Raw genomic sequence first — 12274 nt, forward strand, 5'->3', positions numbered from 1 at the left:
GTGGAGGTTGGGACCCTGCTCAGAGCCCATATTACCACAGTGTAGTCCGTGGAGGCTAGGGCCTGGCTCGGATCCCATATCCACATAGTATAGGTGGGTAGAAGTATGGGGCCTAGCTTGGAACCAATATAAATGTGGGGTAAATGGGTGGAGACTGGGGCCTGGCTCGAGCCCAAATCCCCACAGTGTAGATGGGTGGAGGCTGGGGCAGGGATTGGAGCCTAAAGCCACACGGTGTAGACAGGTGGAGGCTGGGGCCTGGCTTGAATCCCATATCCACATAGTATAGATGGGTGGAAGTGTGGGACCCAGCTTGGAAGCCATATAAATGTGGGGTAGATGGGTGGAGGCTGGGGCCAGCTTGAGCCCAAATCTCCACAGTGTAGACAGGTGGAGGCCGCGGACAGGCTCGGTGGCATTATTCCTGCATTGTGGATGGGTGGAGGCTGGAGCCCATCTCAGAGCCCGTATAACTTGGGTATAGACAGGTGGAGGCTGGAACCTGGCTCAGAGCCCATATTCCCTTAATGTAAATGTGTTTAGGTTAGGGCCCACTTTGGATCCCATATCCCCACAGTGTAGACATGTGGAGGCATGGAGCTCAGCTTGGAGCCCATATGCCACTGGGGTTGACAGGTGGAGGCTAGGGTCTGGCTTGGGGCCCATATCCACACAGTGTATACAGATGGAGGATTGGGACTGGCTCATAGCCCAAATTCCCACAATGTATCCAGGTGGAGGCTGGGGCCCAACTTGGATCCAGTATATCTTTGGAGTAGACAGGTGGAGACTAGCGCCCAGCGCAGAGACCATATCCCCACAGTGTAAATGGGTGGAGATGTTGGGCCCAGCTTGGCGCCCACATTCCTGCCAGGCAGATGGGTGCATGTTGGTCCTGGCTGGGAGCCCATATCCCCACAGTGAAGATGACTGCAGGCTGGGGCACAGCTTGGAGCCTGTGCCGGTTTGGATGTATTATGGCCCCCAAAATACCATTTTCCTTAATGCAGTCTTGTGAGAGCAGACATACTAGTGTTGATTAGGTTAGAATCTTTGGATTAGGTTGTTTCCATGGAGATGCAACCCACACAATTGTGGGTAATACCTTTGAATTAGATTATTTCCATGAAGGTGTGGGCCCACCCATTCAGTGTGGGTCTTGATTTAATTACTGGAGTCCTATAAAAACAGCTCACAAACAGAAGGACCTCAGAGCAGCTGAGAGGGATGGCTGTTGAAAGCAGATTTGTGCAGTCACCTTGCCCAGTGTTTGCTCCGGAGAAGCAATCAGTGGGCATGGTGCTCGGCTGTCACTGCCAACCTGCCAGCGTTGGCGTGGCTGGCGCGTGCGGGGCACCCTCCGACATTTGGCGACAAGCAGGGAGCACTGGCCGACCACAGGCGGCGGGCGCCTCCTGTCTCAGCCTTCCAGCGCCGGCCCTTCAGGCTAAGGAGGCGCTGGGGATGTGGAGTGGGGACTCCGGGGCTGGGAAGTTTCCGAGAGTGCGCTCGGGGTGCCCGGGGTCCCTGTAGCCTCTTGGGAGAGCGCCCTGTGCCCCGAACTCAGTGTGGGGGTCTCTAGGCCGAAGAGTCCCTCCAGCCGCAAGGGTCACTCCGACACCCTACGCGCCCGCAGCCCGGCTCCCAAGCACGGGGACTCGAGAGCCCCGCGCTTGACCGGCCCAGAGAAGGGAGGGGCTCAACATTGCGCGGGCCCGGCGGCCGAGCCCTGCTCCCGGGGAAGCGCAACTTGGGGAGCGGGGTGCGGGCGCGCAGGCCTCCCCGCTGGCTCCCGCGAAGCCCGGCCTGGCCGGCGTGGAGCGCTGGTGCAGGGGACGGGCTTGGGGATGGCGGCTTCGGCTTGGGCCGGGACTCGCGGCTCGACGCGGGAGGAGCCAGGGCCCCCGCACCCGGATCCCGAGCCGGCCGAGTCCCAGAAGTGCGCGGGGACCGCGGGCTGGGGTTGGCCAAGGGAAGCGGTCGCCACGGCCGCAGAGACTGCAGGGGCCACCCCGGGAGGCGATCGGTGCCTTTTAGGGCACGGGGAGGGATGGGCGCGGAGCCGGGGAGGGGCGGGGATGGGGGCGGGATTTAAAAAAATTCTCCGGCCGCGGGGGCCGCGGCTCTGGTCGCTTAGCCACCGTGGCAGGCTGCGGGGCTCAGGCATGGCGGGCAGAGGCGGGGGCGGCCGGGCGGCACACTGAATCGACCCGCCGCCCCTGGAGCAGCGCACCCGCCGGGCCCCGAAAGCCCCGACCGGACTGAGCAGCCGCTCGGCCCCGCGGGGTCCCTTCGATCGCCCCGGCTCTGCCGCCGCCTCCCGCGTTCGCTCCGGCCGGGGAATCAGGGGCCGCCGAACCGCCTCCAAGAACCAGGCTCGAGGCTACGCGCGGGGAGCCGGGCGCCGCACCATCGCCGCCAACCGGGGCCGCCGTGGGCCGCCCTGATAAGGCGCGCCCGCGGGTGGCGGGCCGCCTACCTGGGTGGCCGCCCCCAGGCCCTCTTCGCCGTGGGCACCCGAGCCCGCGCAGCAGCGTAAGCGAGGAGGCCAGGACGAGGCCGGGCGCGAGCTTCCCGGGGCCGCCGGGTGACGGCGGCGGCGGTGGCGTCTACGGGTAGGGTGGCAACGCGGCGCCGGTCGCCCGCGGGCCCCGTTGCCCCGGCCTGGCAGATGCCCGCGCGCTCGGGTGTCCCGGACCTCTGGGAAAGCGGCGGGCCGGAAGCGCGATGCCGTCGCGGCCACTCCGGGCTGCCAGGGCCGGCGTTGAAAGCTCGGACCCGGCTCCGGCCCGGCCCCGCGGCGCCTGCGCTTTGTCTGAGCCTCAGAGGGGACCCGGGGTGTGCTGGTTTGAATGTATTATGTCCCCCAGAAAAAGCCATATTCTTTGATGTAGTCTTGTGGGGCAGACTTTTTGGTGCTGATTAGATTTGCATGGAAATACGCTCCACCCAACTATACGCGATAACTCTGATGAGATATTTCCATGGAGGTGTAGCCGCACCCATTCAGGGTGGGCCTTGATCAGTGAAGCCATATAAATAAGCTGATGGGCAGAGGGAACTCAGTGCAGCTGTGAGTGATGTTTTGAAGAAGAGCCACAGCCAAGAGGGACACTTGGAAGAAAGCACAGGAGCTGCAGATAAGAGACAGTTTGAAAACGGCCCTTGAAAGCAGACTTTTGCTCCAGAGAAGCTGAGAGAGTACAAATATCCCAAGTGCAACTGAGTATCATTTTTGAGGAACTGCAGCCTAGAGAGGAACATCCTGGGAGAAAGCCATTTTGAAACCAGAACTTTGGAGCAGACGCCAGCCACGTGCCTTCCCAGCTAATAGAGGTTTTCCGGACACTACTGGCCATCCTCCAGTGAAGGTACCCGATTGTTGATGCCTTATCTTGGACACTCTATGACCTTAAGACTGTAACTGTGAAACCAAATAAACCCCCTTTATAAAAGCCAATCCATCTCTGTTGTTTTGCATTCTGGCAGCATTAGCAAACTAGAACACAGGGGAACCTGAGCCCTGCAGCGTCCCCGCCTGATGCACCAGCAGGTCCAGCTGAAGCCTGCGGTTCGGACTCCACCTAGTCGCGCGGGGGCTTCCCTGCAGAGCCTGCCCAGAGCTGGGCGCGTGTGCCTCGGGCCCCCTGCGTGGTCGGGGTGCCCCTTTCTCCTGCCTCGCCCCAGGGTTCCAGAGAGGCGGGAGCACCGGGGCCCAGGAGCTGGCTGCTGCGTGGAGGGCTCAGGGCCAGCGGCACTTGGAGGGAGAGCCCAGGGTTCTGAAACAGGCACAGGGGCCTGGAAACACACTCAGGCAGGGGCCCGCACACGCCCACCTCCTGGCCCCAAAGTGCCACATCCCTCAGGCCAGCTGCCTGGCTCCCCAGGCGTGGTTCCCTGGGCACATTGTGGACAGAGGCTTGAGCCAGCCTTGGGAATGGTCTGGAATTGCTGCCTGGAGGGAGAATCCACAAGGTGACCCTGCTCTCCTGGAGGCACCAGATAGAGCTCCAGTCCCTGAGAGCCAAGCAGGTGAGAGAGCCACAGGCCTGCTCCTGGCTGATGCAGGGGAGGGAGACTGGCCTTGGGGGCTTCCAGGTGAGGTGACCCCTGGAATCACCCTCCCACCACAATTCAAATTCAGTAGGGGGAGGACATCAGAGCTTCCCAAATTGGAATTGGGGTGGGTGGTAGGGCCACCCCAGACTTCTTTTGCCCTGGTTATCCCTTTGGTAGGAGGAGAGTATTATCTAGAACCTTCACAATTCTTCATCCATAATATTCAGCATACAAAGTTAAGAACCATACTTTAAAACAAGACCAAATGATATGTTATTTGAATAAAAATGTTTTTAAAACCATAGGGCTGTACAACACAAACAATAAACCCTAATGTAAACAATGGCCTCTGGTTGATAGTATAATTAAAATGATACTGTTTCATCAATTGTAGCAAACATACCACACTAATGCACAATGTGGATAATAGGGAAAACAATGCTGGGGTAGTGTTCTAGTTTGCTGATGCAAAACACCAGAGGTGAATTGGCTTTTATAAAAGGGGGTTTATTTGGTTACATAGTTACAGTCTTAAGGCCATAAAGTGTCCAAGGTAACACATCAGCAATTGGGTACCTTCCCTGGAGGATGGCCAATGGTGTCTGGAAAACCTCTGTTAGCTGGGAAGGCACATGGCTGGTGTCTGCTCCGAAGTTCTGGTTTCAAAATGGCTTTCTCCCAGGATGTTCCTCTCTAGGCAGCAGCTCCTCAAAAACGTCACTCTTAGTTGCACTTGGGATATTTGTCCTCTCTCAGCTTCTCTGGAGCAAGAATCTGCTTTCAACAGCCATCTTCAAACTGTCTCATCTGCAGCTCCTGTGCTTTCTTCAAAGTGTCCCTCTTGGCTGTAGCTCCTGGTCAAAATTTCACTCACAGATGCACTGAGTTCCCTCTGCTCATCAGCTCATTTATATGACTCCACTGATCAAGGCCCACCCTGAATGGGTGGGGCCACACCTCCATGGAAACGATCTCATCAGTTATCATCTACATTTGGGTAGGTCACATCTCCATGGAAACATCCAATCAAAAGTTCACACCCTATTCTAAAAGACCAATCAATCTGCCCCACAAGATTACATCAAAGATAATGGCGCTTTGGGGGGCATAATACATTCAAACTGGCACAAGTAGTATATGGTAACTTCGTATTTTCTACATGATTTATCTGTAATGCATTAAGTTCTCTAATAAAAATATATGCATATAGCTTCATTTTGAGTAGACCCAGAATGAAGTGGGCAGAACAAACATGACTGTGTGGAAGTTGTGGGAGGCAGGGGTCTGCTCTTGGATGGTTGCCAAATGTGCCATCTTGCAAGGAGGTGGCGAGCAGCCTGGGGCTGTGTGTGCTGAGACACCATCAGGGCAGGAGGGTCAGACTCTTGAGGCCTTTTCCACAATCAGAGCCTGCAGTTCTGTGGCTTGAAGACCAAAATGTTGTCTTACTTAAAAATTAGTTCATAAGACTTCTTTCTAATTTTTCCTGTACTCACATTAAACCTTATGTAGCTTTAAATCTCAATAATTGCTAAGGAGACCCCAGAGTGGAAGAGCTGAAATGGAAGACCAGGTAGGCAGGGTTGTGGTCAGGGGGAAACCACTGGAGTCAGCAAATAACTAGAGCAGTGAAGGAGTCAAGGAAGGAGGGGACACTGAGGACCAGCAGACAGCAATGTCCAGCAGGAGGAGGACTACAATAGGTCCCTGCCCCCAAGGCTGAGGCAGCCATCATGGCAGTCAGGGCCATGAGCCAGTCCAGAAAGATCTCTCCTCAGAGCAGCTCTCATGAGCTCAATCCAGCTGCATTTGCCATTTCTGCCTCAAAGGCGTCCAGGGGCTCCTTTGGTTCTAGCTCACTGCCACACCTGTGTCCTGGGCCACATCCATCCAGCCAGTGGCTATAAGGCACCATGCAGGGTGTGTGGGCCACCCTGTCCCCTTACTCCTTGTTCTAGTTTGCTAATGCTGCCAGAATGCTAAACACCAGAGATGGATTGGCTTTTATAAAAAGGGGGTTTATTTGTTTACACAGTTACAGTCTTAAGGCCATAAAGTGTCCAAGGTAATACATCAGCAATCAGGTGCCTTCAATGAAGAAAGGCCAATGGCATCTGGAAAACCTCTGTTAGCTGGGAAGGCACGTGGCTGGTGTCTGCTCCAAAGTTCTGGTTTCAAAATGGCTTTCTCCCAGGACATTCCTCTAGGCTGCAGTTCCTCAAAAATGTCACTCTTAGTTGCTCTTGGGGCATTTGTCCTCTCTTAGCTTCTTTTGAGCAAGAATCTGCTTTCATTGGCCATCTTCAAACTGTCTCTCATCTGCAGCTCCTGTGCTTTCTTCCAAGTGTCCCTCTTGTCTGTAGCTCCTCTTCAAAATGTCACTCACTGCTGCACTGAGTTCCCTCTCTGCCCATCAGCTCATTTTTATGGCTCCACTGATCAAGGCCCACCCTGAATTGGTGGGGCCATGCCTCCATGGAAATATCTAATCAGAGTTATCACCTACAGTTGTGTGGGGCACAGTCCATGGAAACACTCAAAGAATTCCAATCTAATCAGCACTAAAATGTCTGCCCCACAAGATTGCATGAAAGATAATGGCATTTGGGGGACATAATACATTCAAACCAGCACACTCCTCTTTTGCCCCTTCAAATGAAGGCTGAAAAATCCAGTTGCTAGGAAAACAACCAGCTCCAACAGGGCTCTTCACCAGGAGCCATGGCTTCCCCTGGAGGAGATAGTTGACTCTGGAAACAGGATTAACACTTAGATCACAGGTACTAAAAGCTTTAGAAACATTCTTTCAATCAGCATCACACCAGAAGAAATTTTATTATTTTGTTATGATTATCCCATTTCACAAGTGAAGATAGAGAGAGGGTGAGTCATTTGCCCAAGGGCACACAGTTGAGAAGGGGGGGGGACTTGGAATTTAGATCCTGGCAGCCTTTTTCAGAGTCCATGGGATTCATGCTCAAAGGTGGACAGTTGTGAAAGGAGTTGGGCTGGAGGGAGGTCATCCAAGGGGCATGGAATGTAGGTCCATAACTGCTGTTGGATCAGTGGGGGCTTGAAGATTGGCAGTTGAGATAGGGGTTCCATGGGCAGGAGATAGTCCAGGGGCCATCGAGGGTGGGTCCATGGCTGCTGGTGGATCAATGACTTGGGGCAGGGGTTCTGCAGGTGGGAAATGGTCCAAGGGTCTCTGAATGTAGGTCCATGCCTGTCAGTTAATCAGCATGGCTTGAAGGTGGACAGTTGGGACAAGTGTTCTGAACATGGGATGTCATCCAAGGGGCATCAAGTGTGGGTCCACAACTGCTGGTGGATGAGTGGGAGATCTAAGATGGATGGTGGAGATAGGAGGTCTGCAGGTGGGAGGTGGCCCAAGTTTCACTATGTACAGGTGTGCAGCTGCTTGTGAATAAGTGGGGTCTCAAAAATGGACAGTTGGTGCATAGGGTCCACAGGCAGGAAGTGGTCCAAGGGTCACTGAGTGTGGGTCCATGGCTGCTGGTGGGTCAGCAGTGGCTTGAAGGTGGACAATTCTGACAGGAGTTTTGCAAACTGGAGTCATCCAAGGATCAGTATGTGTTGTTCCATGACTGCTGGTAGATCAGCATGGGCTTGAAGGTGGATGGTTGGGACAGGGGTTTGGAATGTGGGAGGTGGTAAAATGGTTGCAGTTTGTGGGTCTGTGGCTGCAGGTGGATCATCAGAGGCTTGAAGGTGGACAGTTCTGGCAGGACTTGTGCACAATGGAAGTCATCCAAGAGGCATTGAGTGTGGGTCCATGACTTCTGGCTGATTAGCTGGGGGTTGAAGTTGGGCAATTGGGACATGGGTTCTGCAGGTGGTAGATAGTTCAGTTGTTGCTGCTTGCAGGTCTGTGGCTGCCAGTATATTGTCATCTTGAAAGTGGACAGTACTGACAGGAGTTGTGTACACCTGCTGTCTTCCAAGGGGCAGTGTGTGCTGTTCCACCACTGCTGGTGGATCAGTGGGGGCTTGAAGTTGTGCAGCTGGGACAGGGGTTCTGCAGGTGGCTGGTGGTGCAAGGATCAGTGACTGTGTGTCCGCTTCTGCTGGTGGATCACTGTGGGCTCAAAGCTGGATGACTGAGACAGGGGTGGTGCAGGTGGTTGGTCTACTGTGGGTCCACAGCTGTCAGTGGATCAGTGGGGCTCAAAGGTTGATGGTTGGAACAGGGTTTCCCCAGGCAGGAGGGGGTACATATGGTGTCAAGTGCAGGTTGGCATGTTCCCTGGCCCACAATGGGGAGTGAAGGGGGATGTGGTCAAGGGGGACCTACCTGTTTGGGCAGGGTTCCTGGTATGGGGTGTGTGTGTGAGGGAGGACCCCTCAACTGACCTGAGCAGGTCGGCCAGAAGGAGCAGGAGCAGCAGCAGCGGCGCCATCTCAGCTCACTCAGCCTTTCTGCTCAGCCTCAGGCCCTGGCAACTGCTGTGTATCCAGGCCCCGCCCCCAAACCCACCCACCAATCAGCTGGCAGGACTCAGCTTGCTTCTTGTGACATCACCGCCTTCTCTCCCTGTGAGGTCACCTTCCCCTCCCCCCATGTCAGCGCCCTCCATCCCCCAGCCCCCTGCTTGTGCCCTGCTGATTCCCTGCCCAGGGGACCTTCCCCACCACCATCCTCCCTCCGTGCAGCCCCCGCCTCCCTCAGTCTGTCCCGGATGTGGCCATTGGGTTGGGGGTGGTGACCAGCACTCGGGCCTCACCTGAGGTGACTATGGGCAGCCTGGGGAGCTGCCACCACCACGTCTCCTCAGGGACCCGGAGGGCTCTGGGATGGGGCAGGGAGGGGGACTCCCAGTACCATGGTGCGGTTTAGCCCAGAGTCCTGCCCCTGCCCAAAGCCGTGACCAACTCACTGCAGGTGGGTCTGGGGTCTCCATGGGGAACATGCTCACCCCTCACCTGCCAGTGCTGCCCCCACTCCCTTTGCTGGTGGAGCTTCAGGCTCTGACACTGGGTCTGTGGACTGAGAACTTCAGGGGAGGGGAGACCCCAGTGCAGGGGAGGGGAGACCCCAGTGCAGAGGTGGGTGCTGGGGAGGCTCCCACACCAGGAGGGGCCTTGCGCTCAGGAAATGCATGTCTGGGCCAGTCACACTCGTGCCTCCTGGGCTGGGCTGGGAGCACTCCGGGGGTGTGAAAGGAGCTCCTGCCTCAATGCCTTCCCCCTAACAGCAGGAGTTCACTGGGGTCCGCAGGCCCAGTATAAGGGGACAGAGTCTCCCTGGCTCCCTGACCCCCTGGGGCAATCATGTGATGAACTTTTAGTAGAGGGGCTCTGCAGGGTTTCCACAGAGGATCTGACAGGGAGCAGAGCCCCGTCACTGCCATTCCAGGGAAAGCTCTGCTGGGCTCTGCCCCCTGATGAGCCGCTGGGCTCCCGGGAAGGGGCTCCCACCCCCTCACACCTGCCAAGGTCCCTCCTCCTCAGCCACTGTGACATTTTTCCAGTTGTGGGAACTGGGTGTTCACACCCCCTGGCCGGTCCTGCTGTCATTCATGTCTCTGTCATTTCCTCCCTGACCCCAGCACTAAGACACTCCCCCCCCCACCTCCCACAGCTTCCTCCTCTGTGTCCTCATCACACCCGGGGTGATGCCTGTGTGTGCTCATCAGATTCCTGCCTGCCCTTCCCCAGGAGGGGGCACAGGGTCACCCTGGCTTTATCCGGTGTCTCTGTGCCCTTCTTCTGAGCATGGCACCAGCACAGGGAGGTGCTCAAGCATGTCCATGTCCCCCCCCTTATATGACTCTGCTCCTGTGGAGTCAAGATGTCCCAAGTCAGCAGATGCAGCCCTGATAAAGCCTGGGGTCTGTCCACCCATGACAGTCTCTCCCCATCCATGTTCTCACCATCCACCTTCAGGCAGGTGACTCCCACAGCCCTCTACTTTCAACTGTGCATGTGTTGATGCTGGGAAGCAGCCCATGCTGTGGGTACAAGCTGTGGGGTGTGCATGCAAGGCCCTGGGCTTGTGGCTGGGACAGCCACCTGCTCGCCCTTCCCAATCTCACAGGAAATGCATTAGGCCCTGTGGGGTCCTCTGCCAGGTGCTTTCTAGCTTGAGGACCTTCATGTGCTGCCCAATCTTGGAGGCATCTGATGGAGGAGGTGGCAGTCAGTCCTCCAGCCTGTCCATTCCCAAGCAGGGGTCCAGGGGATGCACAGGGACAGTGCAGCCATCCTGTCTGTTGGCTGGAGACACCCCTCCCCTCCTAGAGAAGAGCCAGGCTGGAGGTCCTGTGGGGCCGGACTGGATGGGGAGCAGACCCTGCTGCATGAGTGTGATGGTCGAGGGTGCTAAGCTCTGGGGGGACAGAGATGCCTGAGGGGTGGAAGGAGGAATTCCAAGTGGCCCAGCCTGTGGGAGTCATGGAGGAGATGCAAACCAGGGGACAGCCCAGGGTTCCCAGCTGCTTTCCTGGGAGCCCAGGCCCCAAGGCTGACAATAATTGGGGACTCAGCATTGCAGAGGTGCAGCGAGCAGGCCACCTTGCACCTGTGCACAGGGGCCTGTGTGGAGAAGGACCCCCACATGTGCACGTGGTTATCAGGGGACCACCACCCCTCCCTCTCTTCTGTGCCTGTGCACCAGCTTCCAGGCCAGTTCCTGCCAAACCCTGAGTGTTGGAATGCACCAATCCAGAAATGGGGGTAGCATGATTGGTTTTCCTCCACACAGGTGGATTTAGATGGAAGCAGGGGGTTGAGGAACATGAAGAAGAGGACCTGGCATCTGTCATCCCATCAACAGTCCTCAGCAATTCTCCCATGAACGGCATGTGGGAATGTGGGCGATGATGGTGGAGCATGCTGGGATGGCAGGTGAGACCGAGGGGACCATAGCTACTTGGGTGGCCAAGGAAGGTGCACCTGCTGCCCTCACAGGCAGGTGAGGCTCTGCAGACCACAGTGGACAGGAGGGCAGGGGCCTCAGGATAACAGGGTGGCTGAGGGTGGGGCCAAGGGTACCGGGTGCACCAGGGTGGGAGGACCCGGGAATGGGGGACCAGTGTGGGACCCTGGAGTGGGAAACAGGAATCAGGGGGACTAGGGTGGGACTGGGTGGGGCACCAGTGAGATCAAGGCCGGGGACTATGGGGACGAGCGTTGTTGCATCAGGGTGGGCAAGCACCAGGGTGGGGGGACCCGGGGCACTGTCTACACCATCCAGTTGAGGGCACCAGGGCAGGGCAGAGGTAGCCACATGCCCCTCACAGATGTGGGTGAAGGAGCCCGACACAGAAGTGGTTATTTCCCTTGTAAAAATAACTACCCCATTGGAATTACCATTGAGGGAAGATAGGGGGAGGGGCCCTCTGTACCATCAGTGCAGCTTCCTGGGGTACAACCTTTTCAAAATGAGAAGTGAAAAAAATGCCTTCTTCCAGAAGGAGCCAAAGGAGCACAGCCCGGAGCAGCGTTAGGGCCTCCGCGTGTGAGCTGAACCTGCCTGGACACAGCTGGAACGTGCACATCTGGGGCTGCCACTGCTGCTGGGGAGAAGAGCTGGGTGCTGCGGAGAGAAGTGGCAACCCCACAGTGTGCTATTTTGTACATTTTGACCTTGGTGTGCCCAATATATCAAAAATTTTATCATTTTAAGGTATAATCAATGTAGAAGTTAATTCAATATTAATTCTACATTTGTTTTTTCACACTAACTCTTGGAAACCCCACACATGTTTTACACTCTCCACACATCTCAGTTGGGAGGGGCCACATGTCAAGGGCTCCGTGGCCGCCCACTCATGGCCACAGGACTGCACAGGGCAGGGAAACCCCCTTCCCTCCTATGCTAGGCTCTGAACAGTCACCCAAATCTCTGCCTTCTCCTACTGTCCCCTGCAGGGAGGGCAGCTTCTCTCCAGCACAACTCAATGGCCAGAAGCTTTCCTGGTCAAGGTTGTGCTCAGTGTCCCCCTGGCTTTTGAGACTGTCTGACCCATGTCTGCATGTGTGCAGAATCCTAACCATTGGGGGGTGGGTTTCAGATCATCAGAGTATATACTACACACACACACACACACACACACACACACACACACACACACACAGGATTGCAGATGTGGGCACAGGAGCTGACAGAGGCTCCCAGCCCACCCTCCACACAGGCAGCAGGCCCCCACCCTGAACCCCACACCCAGCTGCTGCCCCTGCCAGAGACGGAGGC

At 56.4% G+C, this 12274-nt stretch overlaps 1 long non-coding RNA gene across 1 annotated transcript; it reads left to right on the forward strand.

Annotated features, from left to right (window-relative positions):
- Positions 1-2110: 2110 nt before the first annotated feature.
- Positions 2111-11673, forward strand: LOC119519118. Its single transcript, XR_005213951.1, has 3 exons — positions 2111-2535; positions 10784-10926; positions 11493-11673. It is a non-coding gene; the product is annotated as an uncharacterized LOC119519118 (long non-coding RNA).
- The last annotated feature ends 601 nt before the right edge of the window (positions 11674-12274 follow it).

The sequence above is a fragment of the Choloepus didactylus genome, chromosome 23, assembly GCF_015220235.1.
Source record: "Choloepus didactylus isolate mChoDid1 chromosome 23, mChoDid1.pri, whole genome shotgun sequence".
In the NCBI taxonomy this organism is placed as follows: domain Eukaryota; kingdom Metazoa; phylum Chordata; class Mammalia; order Pilosa; family Megalonychidae; genus Choloepus; species Choloepus didactylus.